Source organism: Symphalangus syndactylus, chromosome 24, assembly GCF_028878055.3.
Source record: "Symphalangus syndactylus isolate Jambi chromosome 24, NHGRI_mSymSyn1-v2.1_pri, whole genome shotgun sequence".
Taxonomy (NCBI): domain Eukaryota; kingdom Metazoa; phylum Chordata; class Mammalia; order Primates; family Hylobatidae; genus Symphalangus; species Symphalangus syndactylus.
Window position 1 is genome coordinate 56,942,974 of NC_072446.2, and position 23,590 is coordinate 56,966,563.

At 40.6% G+C, this 23,590-nt stretch overlaps 1 protein-coding gene across 2 annotated transcripts in view; it reads right to left on the reverse strand.

Moving 5' to 3' along the window:
- Positions 1-16,199, reverse strand: part of SLC24A3 (solute carrier family 24 member 3) — a 600,086-nt gene extending 583,887 nt beyond the window's left edge. Inside the window, exon 1 of one of the 2 annotated variants that reach the window (XM_063634165.1) lies at positions 16,137-16,199. The gene's annotated coding sequence lies outside the window, so the exon portion shown is untranslated. The remainder of the gene's footprint in view (positions 1-16,136) is intronic. The other variant, XM_063634166.1, reaches the window with a different exon arrangement.
- Between the last annotated feature and the right edge of the window lie 7,391 nt (positions 16,200-23,590).

Below are 23,590 nucleotides of genomic sequence, written 5' to 3' on the forward strand. Positions count from 1 at the left end.
CTCTTCCAAACTTGGCTTCTCACTGCATTGGCTTCTTGTCAAATCTACCCATTTATTGTTAGTTTGATTTCAAAATAAAACGCATTCTCCAAGGACTTCTAGGTCTCCAAGTACAGGCAGAGTGTGTCCCAGAGGCCAAAAGTCCATTCTCCAACAGAGACATGAGGACTGGCTGTTGGAGGCAAATGCACCCTGGGTATGCACAAAAATGGTGATAAAATCCTAGGGGCCATGGTGAAGTACTGACAGCAGCATCTGCTACAGTGACTCCTCAGATATCCCCTGCCACCAACGCCTACTCTGTAGGTCTGTTGTGAAGATTCCAACCACTGATGTAAAGCTCCCAGCATGTGGCAGAGTCTCTGTAAGTGACTGTCGCATAATTGTTTTTCAGAGGCCGACCTGAAACCCTTAAGGAGCAACAGAGAGGGAAGGAGGGAGAGAGAGATAGAAGGAGAGTAGGAGAAAAGAAGAAAAGGAAAATAAACTAAACAAGAAGTCCCCAAACCTGAAAGACAGAACTACCACAACTGAATGCCAATATTGAGTACATACAATCCCAAGCCAGGATGTCACTGCAAAGCACAAAAGAGTCTTGCTGCCTCTGCACATGACTTGACTGAAACAAACATCATTTGGAGACAGGCACCATATGTGCACACCTGCACACACACACAGACACACATACACACCACACACACACATGTTCATTTACTGGTAGCCTAGTTTAAAACTAGTGCAGCCGGGTGAAGCCTTCCCTGGTGACCGTCTTGGAGGCTCATCTCGAGGTTAAACCTTGCACATGCTTCAATGCACAAGCAGCACTGGGAGAATCGAGGTAGGAGGATTCCCTGGGGTTGTTACTGCTACTTGTTCAATGGACAAGTTCTATTTTCAGAAGAAAGCAGAAGGTGCTGGTTAAAGGCTATTATATACTGCAAATCATGAGAATTACCCCCACATTCCCCACGGAGGCTGAGTTCTGTTCTCTAGCTTAATGAAAGCTTTAGCCACTTTTGGGTGAACTACTAAACACCATACAATGGGATGGGGAGAGAGAGTGGGTTCCCCTCATTGGTGGAATTTTAAAACAATAAAATCTCTCTGGAAGCATTTCAGTGTGATTGGGAAAGGGAAAATACACTGAGTAACCTCCCAAGTGTCTTACTGTTCCTAAATGAATGCCCTCTGAGATACATTGCTCAAAGGACAATCCTATAATGCCCTACAGATAAGCCTAAGATTTGATTTTCCTGTGGAAGTGCTTTTGTGCCTTAAACACACACATTTTTAAGAATCTCCAGCTTGTATATGCCCTATCCACATCCTGTCTTTGTAAGGATTCTTGCTCCCAGGCCCTGGGTGGGTCAGTAGACCTCCTAACACACCTTCCCTCCACCCCACTTGGATTGGTATGGACACACAAGGTGTGGGGATGATCCACTGGAGTGAGGAAGCCTGGATGCCAGGTCGAGGCATGAGGAGGTGAATTAATTTTCTGGCTATAGAATGGATTCAATTTACACCTGAACCAAAGCAACTCTGCCAGTGCTCACCACCATCCTGGTCCACCCCAAGACTCCTGTGTGAATGTATGAAATTCAACTTGGCGAGAAGGCAGAGCCCTAGCTGGGGAGGGTAACTGACACATGGCAAGGGAGTGGGGGTGGGGGAGAATTAGACATTTTGGCCTCTCTCCACTTAGATCATGTGAGCTGCACCTGCAGTCAGGAGGGTGTGCTCAGGTCTAGTTCTCTACCTTCTCTCTGAGTTTGTTGAACAAAGGGTTGGGCACACTACTCAGGGTCATATAAATGCTTCCATCAGCAGAAGATCAAGGATCTCCATGCCCTTAACATACTTTGCCATCTTAAATAAACAACACAGAAACAAAGTGGTTTTACTTTAGCTCTCATGACCACATGTCTTTGTCTTCAACTGAAAAGCTGGTACGAATAGTCTAAAGCAAACAGACATGTTAAAGAAAGGCAGGCTCTTGTTGGCATTCACAGTGGAAAACTCCCCACAGGTCTTCCTGATGGCAGAGATGTCTGTGTGCCAGGTCAGCTGGTGTCCAGCTGGTGAGGGTACTGGCAGTGCCAGCAGGAGGCTGGCTGTCTGGCTCAGCAGGGTGTCTCATCTCCCTTCTCTGTCCCTAGGCCAGAGTGAATTTATCTTCTCTGAAAGATCAGTTATCCCTAGTTCAAGTTCTGATTCTCTTCAAAAGAAGGGGATAAGACAGGTTGCAGTTAAAGGGAAAAGAAAAAAGGAAAAGCAGGGAATTTTTTTTTCATAGCCCAAAATGTGAAACCTAAAAATCAAAGAAATTTTAAAAAGGGAAACAATGGCAATGTAAGATGCTAACAAAGGGGTAAGCTGGATAGTGAGGGACATATGGGAACTTATCTCTATTGCATTTCTGCACATTTAAAATTGTTTCAAAGCAAGATGGCAGAATAGGAGATTTCAAAGCTCATCCCTTCATAGAAAATCAATTTGAAACACTACCCACACACACAAAACAATCTTCACTAGAACTAAAGAATTCAGGTAAAAGATTATAGCACCTGGATAGTGCACAGAAATAGGAAAAGATACATTGAAGAGGGTAGGAAGGACAATTTCATATTAACTAAACAATGCCTTCCCCAAGCCTGCCCAGTGCTGACAGAGACACCTTCACTGAGCTCAGAGAAGTGGTGAGCACCCAATTTCACCATGGACCCCAGCATCAGGCCTTTCCCAGTGAATCCAGCCCTGACAGACCCAGACTCCAGGCCATCTCCTAAGCACCCAGGTTCCATGGCCCCCAGCACCAGGCCAGCCCCTGTGATCCCTGCAACTCCACTCCTGAAAACACTCCTGAACAGCCAATGAGTCAAAGATGAATTCAAAGGAAAATAAAGAAATATCTTGAAACAAATGAAAATAAAAACAAAACTTACCAAAATTTATGGGCTATAGCAAAAGTAGCTCTAAGAGGGAATTTTATGGCAATAAACTTCTACATTAAGAAAAAAGGAAGATCTCAAATAAACAACCAAATTTTACCCCACAAGAAACTAGAAATAGCAGAACAAACTAAGCCCAAAGTTAGAGGAAGGAAGCAAACCATGAAAATAAGCGCAGAAATCAATGAAATAGAGACCAGAAAAACAATGAAAAAGATCAATGGAAATAAGTGGGTTTTTTTTAAAGATAAAGGTGACAAGCTTTTAGTTAGACTAACTAAGAAAAAGAGAGAAGATTCCAATAAGTAAAATTATAAGTGAAAGCGAAAACATTACAATTGATACCATGGAAATACAAAGGGTCATAAGAAATTACTATGAACCATTATATGCCGACCAATAGTATGACCTAGAAGAAATGGATAATTTCCTAGAAACATACAACCTACCAATACTGAATCTTGAAGAAATAAATGATCTGAAGAGACTATTAACAAGTAAGAAGATTAAATCGGTAATCAAAAGCCGCCCAACAAAGAAAAGCTCAGGACCTGATGACTTTACTTGTAAATTCTATCAGGTCCTGAGCTAAAATAAAACTTAATGCCAATTCTTCTCAAACTCTTTCAAAAACTTGAAGAGGAGAGAACACTTCCAATCTCGGTTTACAAAGTCAGCATTACGCTGATACCAAAGCCAGACAAGGATACTACAAGAAACCAAAATTATAGGCAAATACCCCTGATGAACATACATGCAAAAATCCTTAACAGAATGCTAGCAAACCAAATTCAATAGCACATTAAAAGGATCATACACTAAGGTCAAGTGGGATTTATTCCTGACACACAGTGTTGGTTCAACATATACAAGTCAATAAATGTGATACATCACATTATAGAATGAAGACTAAAAATAATATCATCTCAATAGACACAGAAAAAGCATTTGACAAAATTCAACTCTCAAAAAATTAGGTCCAAAAGGAATATACTTCAGCATAATAAAGGTGATAAATGAATAGCTCACAGCTAACATCATACTCAACAACAACAAAAAAAAGTTGAAAGTTTTTTTCTCCAAGATTAGGAACAAGACAAGGATGCCCACTCTCGCCTCTTCTATTCACCATAGTAATGGAAGTCCTAGCCAGAGTGATTCAGTAAGAAAGAGAAATAAAAAGCATCCAAATTGGAAAGGAAGAAGTAAAATTGTCTCTGGTTGCAGATGACATGATCTTATATATAGAAAACCCTAAAGACTGCCGAAAAAACTATTAAAATTAATAAATGAATTCCGTAAAGTTGCAGGATGCAAAAATCAACATCCAAAATCAGCTGCATTTCTATACACGAATAACAAATTATCAGAAAAAGAAGTTAAGGAAGCAATCCCATTTACAATGGCATCAAAGAAAATAAAATACTTAAAAATGAATGTATTCAAGGGGATTAATGATTTGTACATTAAAGTCAGAACTTTTACTTTGGGTTATTATGCTATTAAAGTATATTGTTTATTAATTGCCTCATTTACATATTAAAGCTTTGACTTTGTAAGAAAATTGCTTTTTTTCGAAACTGAAAAAATAGGTCTCAGCTTTGTTTTTTGGACTGTGAAAAAAAGGTGTGCTTTGGTAGATGTTACTACCATAACATCTTAAGATAATTCAAGGATGAATTATTATTTAAACTTTTCTTATTTTTGTATTTTATCACGTATGCTTCTAGTAGCAACAGCACAGAGTTGTAACTGAAGTAGATTCTGGAGAAAGAGCATTAATATATAGCTTTTACTGTTTCATATACCAAATTTTTAAAAATTCTGTATCTAATTACCTATAATGAGATACCATTACCAAAATAATAAAAATCAGTTTTATTTTTTTAAGAAAGGAAATTGAAGAAAACACAAGTAAATGGAAAGATATACTCATGGGTTGGAAGAGTTAATATTGTCAAAATGTTCATACTACCCACAGCAATCTACAAACTCAATGTAATCCCTATAAAAATTCCAATGCTATTTTTCCCAGAAACAGAATAAACAACTGTCAAATTCATATTGAACTAGAGAACACCTTGAATAGCCAAAGCAATCTTGAGCAAGAACAAAACTGAAGGTATCAGACTTCCTGATTTCATACTATAAAACAAAGCTATGGTAATCAAGACAGCATGGCATTTTAAAAAGACATATAGCCCATTGGAACACAATAGAGAGCCTGGAAATAAGCCCATACATTTAGGGCCAATTGATCTTCAACAGAGGTGCCAAGAATAAACAATGGAGAAAGGACAGTCTCTTCTATAAGTAGTGTTAGGAAAACTGGATATCTTCGTGGAGAAGAATAAAATTTGACTCTTATATAATGCCATATGTGAAAATCAACTCAAACTTGATTAAATATTTAAATATAAGACACGGTCCTGTAAAACTTCTAGAAGGACACACAGGGAAGAAGTTTCTTGACACTGGTCTGGGCAATGATTTTTTAGATATGACCCCAAAAGCACAGACAACAAAAACAAAAGTAGACAAATGACATTACATAAAACTAAAAATTTCTGCACAGCAAAGGAAACAATCAACAAAGTGAAGAGATGATCTATGAAACTGAATATTTGCAAATCATACATCTGATAAGGGGTTAATATCCAAAATATATAAGGAAATCATACGACCCAATAGCAAAACAAAAACAAAAAACATAACCTGATTGAGAACTAGAAAAGACTTAAATTGTCATTTTTACACAAAAGACATGCAAATGGCTACATGAGGTATATGAAAAGGTACTCAACATCATTAGTCATTGGAGAAAGGCAAAGCAAAACCGTGATGAGATATCACCTTGCACCTGCTAGAATGACTATTATCAAAAAGTCTAAAGATAAGAAACTTTGGCAAAAACGTGGAGAAAGGGGAATCCTTATTCACTGTTGGAGGAAATGTAGATTGGTGTAGCCATTATGGAAAATAGTATGGAGCTTAAAAATTAAAAATAGTATTACCATATGATCCAGCAATCCCACTTGTGAGTATATCTCCAAAGGTAATGAAATCAGCATCTCAGAGAGATATCTGTACACCCATGTTCATTGCAGCATTATGCACAATGGCTAAAATGTGAAATCAACCCAAGCATCCAGGTGAAAGATTACAGCACCTGGGTAATGCAAAGAAATAAGAAGAGACACATTGAAGACGGTAGGATGGACAATTTTACATTAACTGAGTCACAACTTCCCCAGTCCCACCCAGTGCTGACAGAGATGGCTTCACTGAGCTCAGTAAAGTGGTGAATAAATGAATGAATTTTTAAAAAGAAAATGTAAGGTATATTCACATACACACACACACACACACACATATATGCACAATGAAATATTATCCAGCTTTCAAAAGAAGGAAATCTTCTCATTTGTGACAACATGGATCAACTTGGGGGCCATTATGCTAACTGAAATAAGCCAGGCATAGAAAGCTGAATACAGCATGATCTCACATGTAGAATCTAAAAACTGTCTAGCTCCTGGAAGCACAGAGTGGAATGGTGGTTGCCAGGGGCTGGGGAATAGGGAAATGAGGAAATGTTGTTCAAAGGGCACAAAGTTTCAGTTTTGCAGGATGCATAAGTTCTGGAAATTTAATGTACAGCATGATGACTAGAGTTAATGATACTGTACTGTGCACTTAAAATTTACTAAGAGAATAGGTTTTAAATGTTCCTAACACAAAACAAAAATGGTAACTATGTTAGTCAATAGATATGTTAATTAACTTGATTGTGGTAATTATATCACTAATATGTATATTAAAACATCATGTTGTACACCATAAATGTATATATAATTTTATTTGCCTTGATAAAGCTGGAGAAAATACATTATTCCAAAATAAAATGATCATCAATAAATAAAAGTTGCTATGGACTGAATATTTTTGTCCTCCCAAAATTCACAGCTGAATCACTAATTCCCAGTGTGATCATATTAGGAGATGGACATTTGGGAGGTAATTAGGTCAAGAGGGTGGCATCTTCATGATGGAATCAGTGCCTTTATAAGAGGAGATAGAAGAGAGCCCTCGCCACTCTACCTCTCCCATGTGGGCACTCAGTGAGAAGAAGGCTGTCTACAAGCCTCACCAGGAACTGAATCTGTCAGCACCTTGGTCTTGGAGTTCCCAGCCTTTAGAACTGTAAGAAAGAAGTTTCTGTTGTTTATAAGCCACCCAGTCCACGGCATTTTGTTATAGCAGCCCCAACTGACCGAGACAAAAGTGGAACAGATAAATCACACACCATGACAATTAAGAGGCTTTGGGGTCAGACTCACTGGGTTGGGGCCCCTCCACCCACGACTGGCTCCATGACCTGGATGAGAGAACTCACCCTTTCTGGGATCCGAGCCCCTCAGCACAGATGGTGCTTTCTGTGGGGGGTGCAGGGGAGCTTGTGCAGAGTCCCTGAGATCACAGTGCCTGGCACAGAGTCGGTGCTCAGGAAAAGTCAGCTATTATCACCAATACTAAAAGTCAGGGGCTGTGAGGCCATCAGCCTCAGGAGTCACACAGAGCCTGCCTTCCGACATCACCATGCTACAATGAGGACTCATCAACAAATGGAGCTAAACCTGGCCCTATGGAGGGAGCAGAGCCCCCCAACTCCACATTCCTCAATACTCTCAGGATTCATCTAATCCTGAAACTGGAGGTGTCTCCTACCATGCCTGTGCCCAGAAATTAGACTGGATTTTTTGAAGTGTAGAATTAGAAGTAGATATATAATCCACAAAGAACTTATAAAACTGCAAATCTTCACTCTAAAAGAATCTCATACATTGATAACTCTATAATTTACTATATGCAAAATGAAAGCTGAGTTAAGCAATGTCTAAAGTTGTATGGACCCCTGAATGTGTTTCTCTTTTAAAACACAACAACTTTGGGAGGCCGAGGCGGGCGGATCACCTGAGGTCAGGAGTTTGAGACCATCCTGGCCAACATGGCGAAACCTAGTCTCTACTAAAAATACAAAAATTAGCTGGGCACAGTGGCGGGCACCTGTAATCCCAGCTACTCGGGAGGCTGAGGAGGGAGAATCGCTTGACCCTGGGAGGCAGAGTGAGTTAGCCAAGATCGTGCCACTGCACTCCAGCCTGGGCGACAGAGCCAGACTGTCTCAAAGAAAACACACACACACACACACACACACACACACCCCAACTATGAAGCTCTGCTTAAGAAAATACCGGTGGCTGAGGGGGGCAGATCACGAGGTCAGGAGATCGAGACCATCCTGGCTAATATGGTGAAACCCCGTCTCTACTAAAAATACAAAAAATTAGCAAGGCGTGGTGGCGGACACCTGTAGTTCCAGCTACTTGGGAGGCTGAGGCAGGAGAATGGCTCGAACCCAGGAGGTGGAACTTGCAGTGAGCCAAGATTGCCCCACTGTGCTCCAGCCTGGGTGACAGAGCAAGACTCCATCTCAAAAAAAAAAAAAAAAAAAAAAAAAAAAAAAAGAAAATACTGGTTTTTCTTTTTCTTTTAAGAACACTCTTTAGATTCTCTTCATAATTTATCAGAGCCCAGAACTGGAATGTCTCCCTACTTCCTTTCTTTGAATCCAAATTACCTTTCCCTCCATACACCCTGAATAGCCAATCAGGGAGCAAGTTCATTTAAAATTTAAGTTCATTTAAAAATTTAAAATATGTGTTCAAAAATCTAGTTTATATTAACATATGATATATATATATATATAAAATTGTAGTAATATAACTTATATTCTATATATTGGGTTTAAATCAATTCTCTCTTCTAAATAAGTGCCCTAATTCATGACAGGATGGTTCCTTTATGTTAAAACTTGGAAATAAAGATGCAAAAAGTGAGTGAAGAAATAATCTGTACAATAAACCCCCATGACATGACACAAGTTTACCTATACAACCAACCTGCACATACATCCCTGACCTGAAAATAAAAAGTTTTAAAAAGAGAGATGAAATGCAAAAAAAAAAAAAAAAAAAAAGTGCTGAGTTTCTCTGGATAACAAAGTGTGAGGAAATTTTTGAGTGGTTGGTCAGGGGAGGGCTGGGCATAGAAGATGAGGGAAGTAGTTGGAAGCTGGACCCCACACCAGGAGAAATAGTCAGGGATTCATGTAACAAAACATGACATTGAGTCTTCAGTTTTTGTTACCATTTTTCTGTCCTCATGGTAGGGCAGCATTTGACTCAGGCCTAAACAGATAGAGCATTTGTTTCTTCTCTCACCCGACAATAAATCCGAAGTTGGCAATTCAGGCATGATCTGGCTATTCTATAATGTAATGGAGAACAAAGAGTCTTTCTGTTTTCCTCAGCATGTGCCTTTTTCCATTATGGTCACAAGATGGCTGCTGTTTCTCCAAGCATCACGTTTATCTTCCAGATAGGAATAAGACAACATAGCAAAGGAGAAAGGAGGTATTGTCTGTATTAGGAAAGCAAAGTCTTACCCTGTTAGACAAAATCATGTCACACTCCTAGCTACAAGAAAGTCTGCAGGAGTGACTATTTTTAACTAAGCCTGTAGCCATCACAAACAACATTGGGGTTCTGTAACTGACAAAAAAGGAGAAGTGGCAGTTGAATAGGAATAAAGTGAATCTGCCACAGTGCTACTGCAGCATGGACCCCCTAAACCACTAAGAACCTTCCGTAAATTCTGCATCCAAAAACCCTGTATGACTGGTAGAGTGTTGGAAACTGATATAAAAGGATTGAGCCCCTTGTCAACATTGATGTATAGCCAATGAAGGAAGGTAAGCTATAACTGGGCTCAAAATTCCTTCTGAAGCAAGAGCATAGAGGCAGATGCGAAGATAAAACCACAAAGTTTCGGGGAGGAGATGAACAGGAAGCCATGTTTGTTGGTCATGAATCTGTTGTTATCATTGATGGAGATGATTGATAAATACATAGATAGATAGATAGATAGATAGATAGATAGATAGATAGATAGACAGACAGACAGACAGACAGACAGACAGGTGATAGATTAGATAGGATGGATAGATGACAGATTAGATAGATAGATAGATATAGATAGATAGATAGATAGATAGAGATGATAGATTAGATAGGATGGATAGACAGATGATAGATGAGATAGATAGATAGGTAGATATAGATAGATGAAGATGGAATGGATAGATAGATGATAGGATGGATAGATAGATAAATGGATAGATAAAGAGATAGATAGATGACAGATACATAGATAATATCTACTCGGCACATACTGCATTCTTGGCAGTGCTCTATGTGCTTTTTCTGTTTTATCCTAATTAATCTTTCCAAGCAATAAAAAAGAAATGAAAATTATTCCAATTTTACTAATAAATGCATGGCAGCTGAGAAAAGTTATTTCCTTGGCTTAATAACCTACAAGTTCTCCGCCCTGTTTGCACATGCACTGCCCAAGCACAAGCTATAATTATCTGCCTGTCTTGTCTGTCCTTGCCCTGTGGGAACGCCATGCCTTCCTCCACCAGCCAGCAGGTAGCCCTAGCATGTTGTACTTTGACTTCAGCTGACGTTCTTTTTGAATCATCAAAGAGGCCAACTTCCCTTTTTCCCTCTGAGCATTTAATCTCTAATGAACTTAACCTCACCATAGGGTGGTTTGCTCACATACTTATTTATCTTTAGAATTGCCTCCACCAGGATGGGAAGAGGACCAGGCCAGAGAACTTAAGTGTGCCAGCTCCCAGCTATGTCTTCTCTCTGTATCTGACACTCCAAAATATTATATTAGGATCCCATAACAATTCGTTCTAGCTGATTGGCAATATTCTTAGGTAATTGGTCAGTGTTTTCTGAAGTACACAGTCCTGACCAATCTAGAATCTAAGAAACTAAAAGGCCCAGAAAAGCCATAAAGGATGAAATTACTGCCAACCACTCAGTGGCCGATAAGAGGAGAGTATCAAATCCCACCATGGGGAGCCTGATCTGGCACTTAGAATGAATTGCTGAATCATAGAACCAGTGTCCTTCATCAGCCAACGAGAATGGGCCGCCAATCAACCTTGTGCATAGTCAGCTTCATGGGACAAGATGGTGGAGTTTCACTCCAGCTCCACATCAAGTTGGCTGGGTGACCTTCGGCCTCAATTTCCTCAACCATAAAATAAACAATTTGTGATTCTAGTTCTAAAAGTCTTTGTTTCTTCTCCAGCAACTAAGGTCCAGAATTCTGTTGCTACCTGCTTGACACCAATAAATGAATATTTATGTGCCTGGTAGACTGATGTTGCTAGCAAATAGTGGTCACAGGTCTCCAAGAAGTTAGCAATTCCATTTTGGGGAAGATAATCCCCAGCCGGGGTGTCAAAAATAAAGGACAAATTGTCAACAAATAACTCAGCCTGAGGTATTTCAAACACATCATAAAACGATTTGTGAGGGATTTTATAGGCTTGTCGGGTTGATGGAATTTTGCCTTGTATGCAGAAGAACTCAAACGCATCATAAAAAATTTTAAAAACCTTGCCAAACTCATAAATAAACATCTCTGAGTTCTGATATCATGTTTTCATGGTACATTCTTCAATTCCTCTGGCCATACTGCATTAATGTTGAAACCTGGATTTCACATCTTTTGTTTTGAATATTCACAGAGTCATCAGGTAGGGTCAGCCTTTTAAATGAACACTCAAGCATTTGACGGGAGACAGGATTACACCAAGCCCAGTCACAGGATTTCCCTTATCGACGTACTACATCCCCATTCCTGCTCCCTTCCCGCCACAGTCCCAGCCCCACCAGGACAGAATCATCAGTAAGATTGCTGGGGTGGTGCTTAACAAGAAAAGCAGAATGCTATGGCAGTGGATGTTGTTGGTACCTGGCCCATATCCCCTCAACACTCATCACGCTTGTGTGAGTCAACCCGGTGCCTTCCAATGGCAAGTGCTGTGTGGTTTTGGCAACATAAAGAGTTTCTCAGGTCCCTGGAGCCTGCTCGGCCTGGGCATGGAGGCTGGAAGTGCCAAAGAGTTGGCACACTCTGGGATCATCCTCAAACCAATAGCAGATGGGAGTGGCGGAGAAATACCCCCAGCTTCCTTGCTCCTCAGGGATAATAACGCTGCAGTGTGTCCCTCTTTCTCTCAGAGGTCCCAGTAGGATGAAGCCCCAGATGCCCAGTAGCAGCTTTCTTCCACTCTCTGTCTCATTTCCCTGCTCTCAGATTGGTGCTTCCTGGGATCACTTGTCAAATAAAGAGAGTACAACCTAAGAAAGCCACTCAATGTAATGAGACAGGTAATCACGTCTTTCCATGGTCACATATGCAGGCAGGGACACCTGTGCATTTACACACATCCTTTCCACACAGGATTTAAGGGAGCCAAAAATTACTTCTTGAGCCTTTTATACATGCTTAGTGCAGTGGGATCTAAAAGCAAAAGGAAATTACAGCCTTGCATTACATTTTAGGGGTTTTTTCTAGTAAAATTTATTTATTTTTCTTGTTGTAAAAGTGATAGATGCTTATTGCAGAAAACTTAGAAGTTATAGCTGGAAAAATAGGATAACATTTACATCATCAATAACCTTGCCACTCAGGCGGTATCACTGCTGATATTTTGGTAAGCACTTTTCCAAATACAAGGATGAATATGTGTTTGTGTGCTCAAAAACAGAATCATAATGTGTATACTGCTTGGAATTTACTTTTTCCATTTAGCAATGTCTTAAACATCTTGCCACATAAATATTCTGCTACAACTTCATTTAATGATGAGATAGTGTCCCTTGCACAGTTATGTCATTATTGAATTAATTGCCCATCACTGAACACTCAAGCTAACATTTAATGTTTAAAGCACCGCCACAGACATGGGTTCTTTTGATCCTCCCAACAAGAAGTTGTTGGAGAAGGTGGTCAAACAGGAATTGTTTGCCAGATGGGCCACCAGAGGCCCATCTCATAAAGGAGACAATATTCAAACACCTGAAGCACCACAAGGACAATTAAGTGTTAAACTCTGTGGAAATGAACACTAGTTGTATTAAAGATGCCAATTTTTTCTTTGTCCTGCCAACATGCCTTTAACGAGGGCTCCATTCATGCACCCTGGAGGAATGGGCATCATAGGATGTCACCCTACCTTGTTTGTAAAAATATAAATCTTTTATTGTTACAATAAGATAATCAACTGAACCTCTTTTTATAGCTCCATTAAATGGGTGTAATTCTGCATTTTTTAATAAATTCATAGATCTTTAGAGTAGGAAGACTACTTCTGCTTCTAGAAAGAGGTTTTTGAACTCTGTTTCTGAACTATATATATATATATACTACCTATATATATATACTACCTATATATATACTACCTATATATATATACACTACCTATATATATATATACTACCTATATATGTATTTTTATTTTATATATAGAGAGAAAATTATATAAATAAATATATACATACAGAGAGAGAGATAAATGGGGTTTCACCATATTGCTCAGGCTGGTCTCAAGCTCCTGAGCTCAAGAGATCCGCCTGCCTCAGTCTCTCAAAGTGCTGGGATTATAGGCATGAGCCACCATGCCCGGCCTGACCCTGTCTCATCTTTTCGGTCACAGGTGGTTGGGCCATTGGTGGACACGAGGCCCAAGGAGAGTTCACCCATTGGTTAGCTAGACCTATGGTTCATGTGTCATGGTTCAAAAGGGTGAATGGGTCTACCAAAGTCTTCTTGGGCCAGGAATTAGAACTAAGAGACAGAGAGGGAAGGTTTGGGTCAGCTGTGCGTGCCAGTGGGCATAGAAAGTGGAGGACAGGAGAGCCATTTCGGGCCATTTTGCACACCAAAGGATGAAAAGCTCAGAGGATGCAGGTTGGGGAGGAAAGATTGGATAAAAATAACAGAGAAAAGCAAAGAAGGAGATGGACAGCAACAAAGAGAATGATTGTGCTAGCTGGAGATGCAGCTGAGGCCAGCCCCATTCTTGGAACTGACCAATTTATCCTATCCAGAAGCCTAGTTATTCAGTCATTCTAGACCTTTCTCTATTCTTGAGTAAATCTCCCATATACTACTTTCATTTGGTTTTCCTAACTTGAACTCCTCTGTCAGTCAATACTTTACAAATAAAAGATTCCCAACTTGGATTGGGAATCCAAGCCTACAGTAATTGGTCAGTCCTATTAAAGGCTACAGAAATGTATAGCTTCTGTACAGGCTATAGAAATGTATAGATTCTGTACAGGCTATAGAAATGTAAAGGCTACAGAAATGTATATATCCTGTACAAGCTATAGAAATGTAAAGGCTACAGAAATGTATAAATAAGAGGGCTTGGTATATGCCAAAATCATCAGAGGAATATTATCAGAGGAAGCAAGAAGTGTCCAGGCCTTAGAAGATGTGTGAGATTTGGATGATGGTGGTGAGAGGAAGATGATGGAAGATTGGGGAGTAAGCCTGGCAAGTCTGAGGGAAGATCCTGATGAATTCCCATATCAAGTCCTTTTCTGAAGAGAAAGGGGAATCGACACTCAAGAAGGAAAGCCTCAAGGATGACCAAGAGAGCTTTCATGTCATCAGATAATTCCTAAAGAGTGGCCACAGAACATGAGGAAATGAAATGCCCAAGGAAGCACCCAATAGTAACACTATCAGCTCTCCTGGATCACTAGCTAAGGCCTGGAGGTCACTGGCCTCTCTGAAGTTAGGTAAGGAGTAGCAGAGGAAGTGAGGTGGTGGGAGAAAAGAATAGGGTATAGGCTGGGTGCAGTGGCTCACTCCTGTAATCCCAGGACTTTGGGAGACAGAGGCGGGTGGATCACTTGAGGTCAGGAGTTTGAGACCAGCCTGGCCAATATGGTGAAACCCCGTCTCTACTAAAAATACAAAAATTAGCCGGGTGTGGTGGTGCATGCTTGTAGTCCCAGCTACTCGGGAGGCCGAGGCAGGAGAATCGCTTGGAGGCAGGATAATCGCTTGAACCCAGGAGTCAGAGGTTGCCATGAGCCAAGATCATGTCACTGCACTCCAGCCTGGGTGACAGAGTAAGACTCTGTTTCAAAAAAAAAAAAAGCAAGCATGGGGATATAATACATTAAGTCTGAGCCATACGGGGAAACCTGGGACTCTATGGTGCTACAGTGTACCCCTCCCCCTGGCCTCAGTTTCCTTCCCTGTAGAATAGAGTCAGTGCTATTTCTCTTACACCATGTGCAGGTCAACTGGAGTTCCTTCACTACTTACATATCAGCCCTGTTAAAACCTCATCCTGATACCGAGAAAAAGCTTCCCAGAATTGCTGAGGAATCAAAGGGAGGTCAGAGAGGGCAGTACCACTTTGTCCTCAGAAGCATTCGAAAGTCAAGGACTCAAAAATTTCTGGGTAGCAATAATGTCACAATAAAAAACTTCCAGTGTACAGGCAAAGAAGTTCATGATGCTTGTGAACACATTGGTAGGAAAAACGATGAGTTATTTAAATCCCTTCCATGTGGGTATTGTTAAGTATCTAAGAATGTAAGGCATCTGCTCTCCAAGAGATTGAAAACATGTGCTTTCATCTACTGCCAATCAATCAATCATACATTAGACTTTGTTTCCAGTACCAGCTTTGCCACTGTGAACATATTCCCATACAATACTATAACATGCCACAATACAACACAGCATTCCCCTCCAGGGTGAGGGGAGATGAGGGAGTGGTAAAGGTGCCTCCCAAGACCAACCTCACGTTTCTCCTAGTCTGCCTCTGAGTGCTGTGCTGGACCCTGGTGCAACTTGAAAGAAGATGAGTTAACTTGTTGGAGGAAACCCATTTCCCATCCTCAAGCTTCCCTGGGGCACTTCACTCACGGGACCACAGCAGGCAGTATAGGAGAGAACCGCACCCTCTCATTCCCCTCTATTGCTCTTCTGCAATACAACTCCACCGTTAATAAAGCAACACTATATTTTACTCCCTCTATTGTGTTCCATTCAAACTCCTTACTATCAGGCCCCAGGTGACCTAGCTTTCTCTCCTCCCCCCTTCTGGGACCTCTGCCATGTTCAGGTGGCCACACAGTTCCTCAAACACATTACTTTAGTCTGTTTTCATGCTGCTGATAAAGACATACCCGAGATTGAAAAGAAAAAGAGGTTTAATAGACTCACAGTTCCACAAGACTGGGGAGGCCTCACAATCATGGAAGGTGGAAGGCAGAAGATGGAAAACAGGAGGCGGAAGGTAGAAGGCGGAAGGCACGTCTTACACCACAGCAGACAAGAGAGAATGTACCAGCAGGGGAAAGCCCAGATGCTTATAAAACCATCAAGTCTCGTGAGAACTCATTCACTACCACGAGAACAGTGTGGGGGAAACCGCCCCTACAACGCAATGATCTCCACCTGGCCCTTGACACATGGAGACCTTGTCAAGGTAATAATCTTACTTTATTACAATTCAAGATGAGATTTGGGTAGGGATACATAACCAAACCGTATCACACATGGAGCTCATTTCTGCCTCTGAGATGGTGCACTCGTTGTTCCAAGATCTTCACGGGATCTTGCACAGTCCGTTGTATAACACAAGCTACCTGTTTCTAAAAATCACCATGCTATGCAAAATTATGCAATTAAAAATGACAGGACTCATGAGGAAAATGGGGGTAGGGGCCCAGCATTCAAAAATGTATGTGACACATTAAAAAAAAAAAAAGATGGGAACCTAATAAAAATGGTAGCAGTATTTTATTCAGGTGAATGGATAAGAAATAGATAAATATGATGATAAATATGTCACGTGGCCTTGAAAAAGGCCTTAAACTTTCTTGTGGAAGTGGACATCTGAGAGGTTGCAGCTTGTGAATTATTATGAATGCAACAGGAGGAGGTGATCCGAAGTTAGGCAAAAGCCATTTCACTAGAGGCACAGGTGTGTCTCATAACACTTGTGGTGAGCTGAGGTCACAGGTAGATGTTTGAGGCCCTGCATGTGTCTTTTGTGTATTCCTAAACAGCTCAGTTCAGCTGGGTGCAGTTTTCTGTTTACCTAGTGTTTTTACAGATGAAATCATGCATAAGCAAATGCAAAACTTGTTTCCTAACATAGCAATCTCCTTGGAACAAATTCACATTTTCAAAACAAGCATGAGAGCAGAACTGACTGTAATTCAGATTTCAGCTGCTACCTCTTTAGACAGGACTCACTTGGCACCAGTCAAGAGTGGCCTCTCTTCCACCACCACCGGGCTCCAACTCAATGCCCTGTTTTATTTTCCTCTTAAGAGTTATCTTTATCTGAAATTATTTTGCATATGTACATGTTTGGAATTCACTCTCCTTAGCCTCTAAGCTCCATGAAAGGAGAGATGTTATCCCCTTATTCGGCACCCATGTCCCCAGCATTCAGCCTAGTGTTTTGCACAGGGTACGTATAAATAATAAATGTTTTTAGAATTAATTTGGCTCCTAGTGTTTGTCATCACCTGTTAGAACTCCTCGTGGGCAGGGGTGGTTTGCAGGCCCCACCATCCCACCTTTACCTGAGACCTTCAAAAAATATCAGTGAGAAAATATTCATTCTTTTTTACCTTCAAATTTGTCCCAGTTACTATTGCTGCATAACAGATTACCTCCAAATATAGAGGCCTAGACAATCATATTATTATATTCTCCAGTTCATGAGTTGGGAATTTGAACAGGGAAGGCACAGTGGGAATGGCTTGTTTCCCATTCTGTGACTGGGCCTTCAATTGGAAGACTTGAAGACTAGGAGTGACCCCACGGCCGGGGCTAGAATCATCTAAGGCCAGTTCACTCCCAGGACTGGAGCCTGGTCAGGGCTGGCTCAGAGTGTAGGACTGACCACCAGAGTGCCTGTCTGTGGCTGCGATGTGCATCTGGGCTTCCTCACAGTGTGGTGGCCTCAGAGTAGTTGACTTCTTCTATGGCATGGTGGCGCTCCAAGCAGTAGTGTTCGCCCCAGTGCACAAACATGTGTCATCCGTTATGACCCAGCCTAAGAATCTACAGAGTCATTCCTACCAATCAAACTGTCACAAGCTGTGGCATAGTTTCTAAAGTGCCACCCCAAGGTTCTCCACTCTAATCCATAGAACCTGTGAGTGTCCATGATTATGTGCTGTTCTATAGCACAAGTGACCTTAAGATCAGAAGATTATCTAGGTGAGCATGATCTAATCACATGGGTCCTTCAAAGCAGAGAGCCTTCTCTCACTGTTGGAAAAAGAGGTAGTCATGGAAATGTGAAGAACAAGGGAGATTCAATGCACAATTGCCGGCTTGAAGATGGATGAAGCCACATGAAAAAAAGAATGCTGTGGTCTTTGGAATCTGAGAGAGGTCTCCAGCTCACAGCCAGTAAGAAGACAGTAACCCCATTGCTGCAAGCACAAGGAACTGAATTCTACAAAAGCCTGAATACAGATCAGAAATCCAAACTGATTGGATTTCTTGGAAGCAGATTTCTCCCCAGAGCCTTCAGACAAGAATTCTTTCTGGCCAACATCTTGATTTTAGCCCTGTGATGCACCCTGAGCAGAAAATCTGGCCAGGCAGTGCTGGACTTCAGACTTACAGACCTAAGACCTACCAAATGGGTATCGTTTTAAGTTGCTGAATTGATGGTAATTTGTTTCATAGCAATAGAAAGAAAACTCACCCAGGAGCCTACTGAGATTCAAGGGCAGGAAACATAGATCCCCATCTCTCAATGGGAGGAGTGGCAATTAATTTTGTAGCCCTTTTGCAAAACTACCACAAGGTAATTTTCAGAAGTCTCTGCCCCTTATTTTAATCAATCTATAAGATAACAGCCGTCTAGTAACTTCAGGAAACCAGGCCTGAACTCAGCTATCTGTATCACCAGAGGAGCGCCCAGGCAATGGCGCTCCTTTCCCCATCACCTCACAGGCAATACAGCTGAGGACCACAGCACCTGCTTGGCACCTAGTGCCAGCCCTGGACGTTCCTCTGCCAACTGGCAGGACTCACTGCAACTATTTATAAAAACCAAACACAGGGACTTGGAGAGTCATCCAACATTATCTAAACTAGCTGTAGGATATATTCTATAAAAAAGAAAAATCTCAGAGATGCTAAAGTTATGATTTTCACCAAAGCAGTATAAATGCCAAGGTCGCAGCAGATCTTCAGGTAATTTTGGGTGGCAGACATAGGAGGAATAAGAGATATAAGTAAAAGAACATATCATATATAAAGTTATTATCATAACTTTGCTAAATGAGGATACAGTGACAACTTGGTGAGAGCCAGAGGCCAGAAAATCAGAACTTCAGGAATATTGCTTCCACTGCCTGAAATAGGCAGAAATGCTACGTGCTCCAGAGACAGGCACTGCCCAGTTGAACTTTATGTTATGATGGCATGTTCCATATCTGCACTGTCCAATGTGGTAGGCACTGGCCACAGGTGACTGCTGAGGACTTAAAAAGTGGCTAGTGCTACTCAGGAACGGAATGTTGAATTATACTTAAATTTAAATAGCTATGTGTGGCTAGTGACCACAGTATCAGAGAAGACATACCTAGACTTTTTTCAATGTAATATTTTAATTAGGCAACCCAGTTCTAGGCCTGGCAAGCACTAGGTAAGGTAGACTAAGAAATCGAAGTGGACCTGTTTTCAATGTTGGGGTGAACAACATCCCTTAGCATCCTATTATCTTGCTTGAAGAACTAACTGAGGAGACCTGGATATCAATTACAAACACTTAGAGCACATATCACTGGTAAATTCTCCCAATCACCTTCCCACTAGGAGTTACAGGTTAACTTTTCAAGGGATAGCAGTCTAGAAATTATCTAAAGCAACTGCTACCTGAAACTTGTGTTTCTTTTCTTAATAAGGCAAAAAAGGTGAAGGGAAGTTCATTTGCATATTTGTAGCCAACAATATAAAATCTTAGACTGTGGGAGCTTATTTGGAAGATCCAGAAGCAGTAGGAGGGGTCAACTTGACCAAAACTCACAATAGTTTCTCTGAAACTTGTCCCTGTGTCCAGAGATGGTGTTTTCCTTCTGTGTAGTAATACCTTCCTCTCTCCCCACCCACTGGCTTCTGAATTCTTAATGCATAAAAGTATCTCATAAACCGTTAATCTCACAAGGAGAAAATAGAAGATAAAGTATTATCCTTGGTCTGGGGGTTGGTGGAGCTTTCTTTCCAAGTCGGTAGTAAAATGGTGGGCCACTTCCTAACTCAAGCAGTTTCTAGTCATCTGTGGTGCATACATCAGTCACAAAAGATATGGCTGAGGATTTCATGTAAGCCATGGTTCACACGCCTTCCCAATATGGGAGGAATATTCCCACAGAACCAAGTGCCAAGAAGGCTAATAGTTGACCGTTTTGTACAAACATCCCTAAAGTCTTAAAACAGGGGGTATTGAAGATAATCTGTGCAAAGTTGACTGTCCCCCTCCCCCCACACAAACACACCAATAAATTTGGCAGCTGAGACATAATACAGAGTTGTTATTCTGAGACCACACGAAAGACTTTTATGGGAACATAAGCGTCGGGGATCACATTTCCACTCAAGCAGCCAGCAAAGCGGCTTTGCTTCTCATCAAAGAGTTACGCTGAAGGAGATACCTGGCAGTCAATTTCAAGCTAGGCCTCCGGGGAACTCCAGTTAGACTAGGCATTCAGCTACTAAAACAAAATAATAGGACTCATATTAAAAAGGGTAAGTTAATGAGTAGGATTGTCTCAATTTTAGGGTTTTCTCTTAGAAATGTTTCTTAAATGTGTGATATATGTCATGTTTATTTAAACCAGAATCTAATATAAGATGGCATTGGATTCAGCACCAAAGAGTAAAGTAATAGTTCAACATGTTATAGTGAGCCACGAAGACTGCTAGTTTCCTAGTGCCATGCCCCTTGATAGGTCCGAGAACCAGTGACTTGATGTAAACACAGTGCCCACATGTCATATCCCTCCTCAGCAGTTAAACACCCAGAAATAGCTCATTCACTCTGGTGGGCATGTCACTCGTCCAACAGGTGCCTGGCCCACGGGTGCTGATGTGGCCTCACCTCCTACAGAGATTTTGGTCATAAGATGAGAATATTGGTTTCAGTAAGTGAGATATAATTGGAAAAGGCTCTTCTAAGAAGGAAAGATCAGAATTCTAGGCCTAACTCTGCCTGTAACCAGTGGAAGAGATTTAGACAAATCTAACCATGCTTCATCTTCATCACCATTATTACTACTATTTTAAAATGTAAACTTCTGCAATGGAAAATAACACTGAGTAGAGAAAATACAATCTGGAAAGGAAAAATCTGCACCCACATACAGACTTCTATGTATTTTTTAATGGTTAATGGTCTTAATGCAAATATTTTTCATGAGTTTGCTTCTGTTAGAACTAGAAAAGTAAACTTATGATAAATTCTGACTTTGGTATAAATGAAACATTTAAACTTAAAATAATGTCAAGTTTTAATATACCTACTTTCAATTTTTTATATTTTTCAAGTGCTTTAATGTTCTAGAAAAATACTAATGTTCTAGAAAAAAAAAATAGGAGTGCAGATTTTCCTTTTGCCTCAGGCTCCAAATGTCTCAACATGGCACTGCCAGATCCTGTCTTTATTGAAAATTTTGATATTTTGTTGGCCACAAGTTTTTTTGCATTAGATTTTGTTTTAACAAATATTTAAAATACTGTATTAAAATATGACTTATCTCAATTACTGAGTTTTTTGGCTACTTCTCAATTCTGTGCCCAAAACAAGTGCTCGTAGTCTCAGCCATGACAGCTTAGTCTCGGCCCTGCTGCAGGAGGACAGGGAAGACATAATGGAACATTTCCAGAATCCGTGAAGAAAATCAAGAATGGAGAATAAATTCCAAGCAGGATTAATAACAAGAAAATCAGTGGCTGGGCGTGGTGGTTCATGCCTGTAATCCCTGCACTTTGGGAGGCCGAGATGGGTGGATCATGAGGTCAGGAGATCCAGACCATCCTGGCCAACATGGTGAAATCCCATCTCTACTAAAAATACAAAAATTAGCTTGGTGTGGTGGTGCGTGTCTGTAATCCTAGCTACTCAGGAGGCTGAGGCAGGAGAATCGTTTGAACCCAGGAGGCAGAGGTTGCAGTGAGCTGAGATCACACCACCGCACTCCAGCCTCTGGCGACAGAGCTAGACTCTGCCTCAAAAAAAATAAAAAATAAAAATAAATAAAACAAACAAAGCGCTGCAGAACCATCAAAGGCATACACAAGAAAATAAACCATTCAGGAAGGAAAGACAAATCACATGTAAGCTGAAGTTTAATTTCACATCATCAACTATATAATAATAAAAAAAAACTTTTCCATGTGCCTAGAAAAAATAAACTTCTACCTAAAATTATATGTATAGTGAAGCAATTGTTCAAGAATAAGGTCCAAATAAAAACATTTTCAGGACCACGGGCACACAGTAGTAAACATTCACTAAAAGAAACTCTGAAGGGTATACTTTACGCAGAAGATTCCAGAAGGAAGTTCTAGAGTATAAAAAGGAATAGTGGACAAATGTGATGAAAACGTGGGCAAGTAAAATCAAACATTGCATGAAATAATGTTTTTTTCCAAATCTCCAATTTTGGAGGACTAAAAATCAAGACTGAATTAAAATACTAGAAATTAAGTGCATCTAAGAGAGAATGGGATAAGCAGGGTTAACATGTTTAAAGTCTAGTGTTGCTCCAGAAGAAGTAAAGATATTGATTAATTTCAGACATTTTAAAGTTCATTAAGTATGTTAATTAGCATTTCTATGGTGCACACTAAAATGAGAAGAAATAGAGTGCAAAAATTCCAAAGCAATTGAAGGAATTTTTAAAAAGACAAAGAAAAGCAATCCAGGAAAAAATGCAAGAAAGATCAAGAAAGAAAGACTGGACAAACAGAATCCATAACATTAGGTGGTAGATGGCATTGGCAACAACAGATAACCACACAGCCACACAAATGAATGAACTGCGGCCACTCAAACAAAATGGGAGAATCTCAAAACCAATGCTGAGGGGAAAAGTAAGACTCGAAGAATACATAGGGTATGAATCAAATGTTAAAGTTAGAAAGCATGCCTCTCCTCTGTACACAGCACGACCTCATAGACGATATTCCGCCTATTGCAGTCAGCCCTCCAGGGGTACGGTTAGGATGCATTGGCACCGAACTGAACAGAACTGAACATGCTAATGAGGAACACATACATATGTAAACAAACTATAAATAAAAGCAAGATCACAATAAACACAAAGTCCAAGACAGTAGTTAACTCTGGGTGGAAGTAGATCCCGGGGATCACATCGAGGAGTGGAGGCCCACCGGGGCTGCCATGGAAATGGTAATTTTCCAATTCTGAATCTGGGTGGTGCATATAGGATCTCATGCATTTGTCATTCTTCTTATTGTAAAAATTATTTTGCATTTATTTACATTTAAAATTTAAAAATTAAGAAAGACATGGGCATTGAACAACCGGGGCTCCCAAGCCCCTCCTTGTAACTAGGTTCAGAGGCCTAAATTTAGAAATGTGTTCTTCCCAAGGACACCCAGGGAATGAAGAATCACCA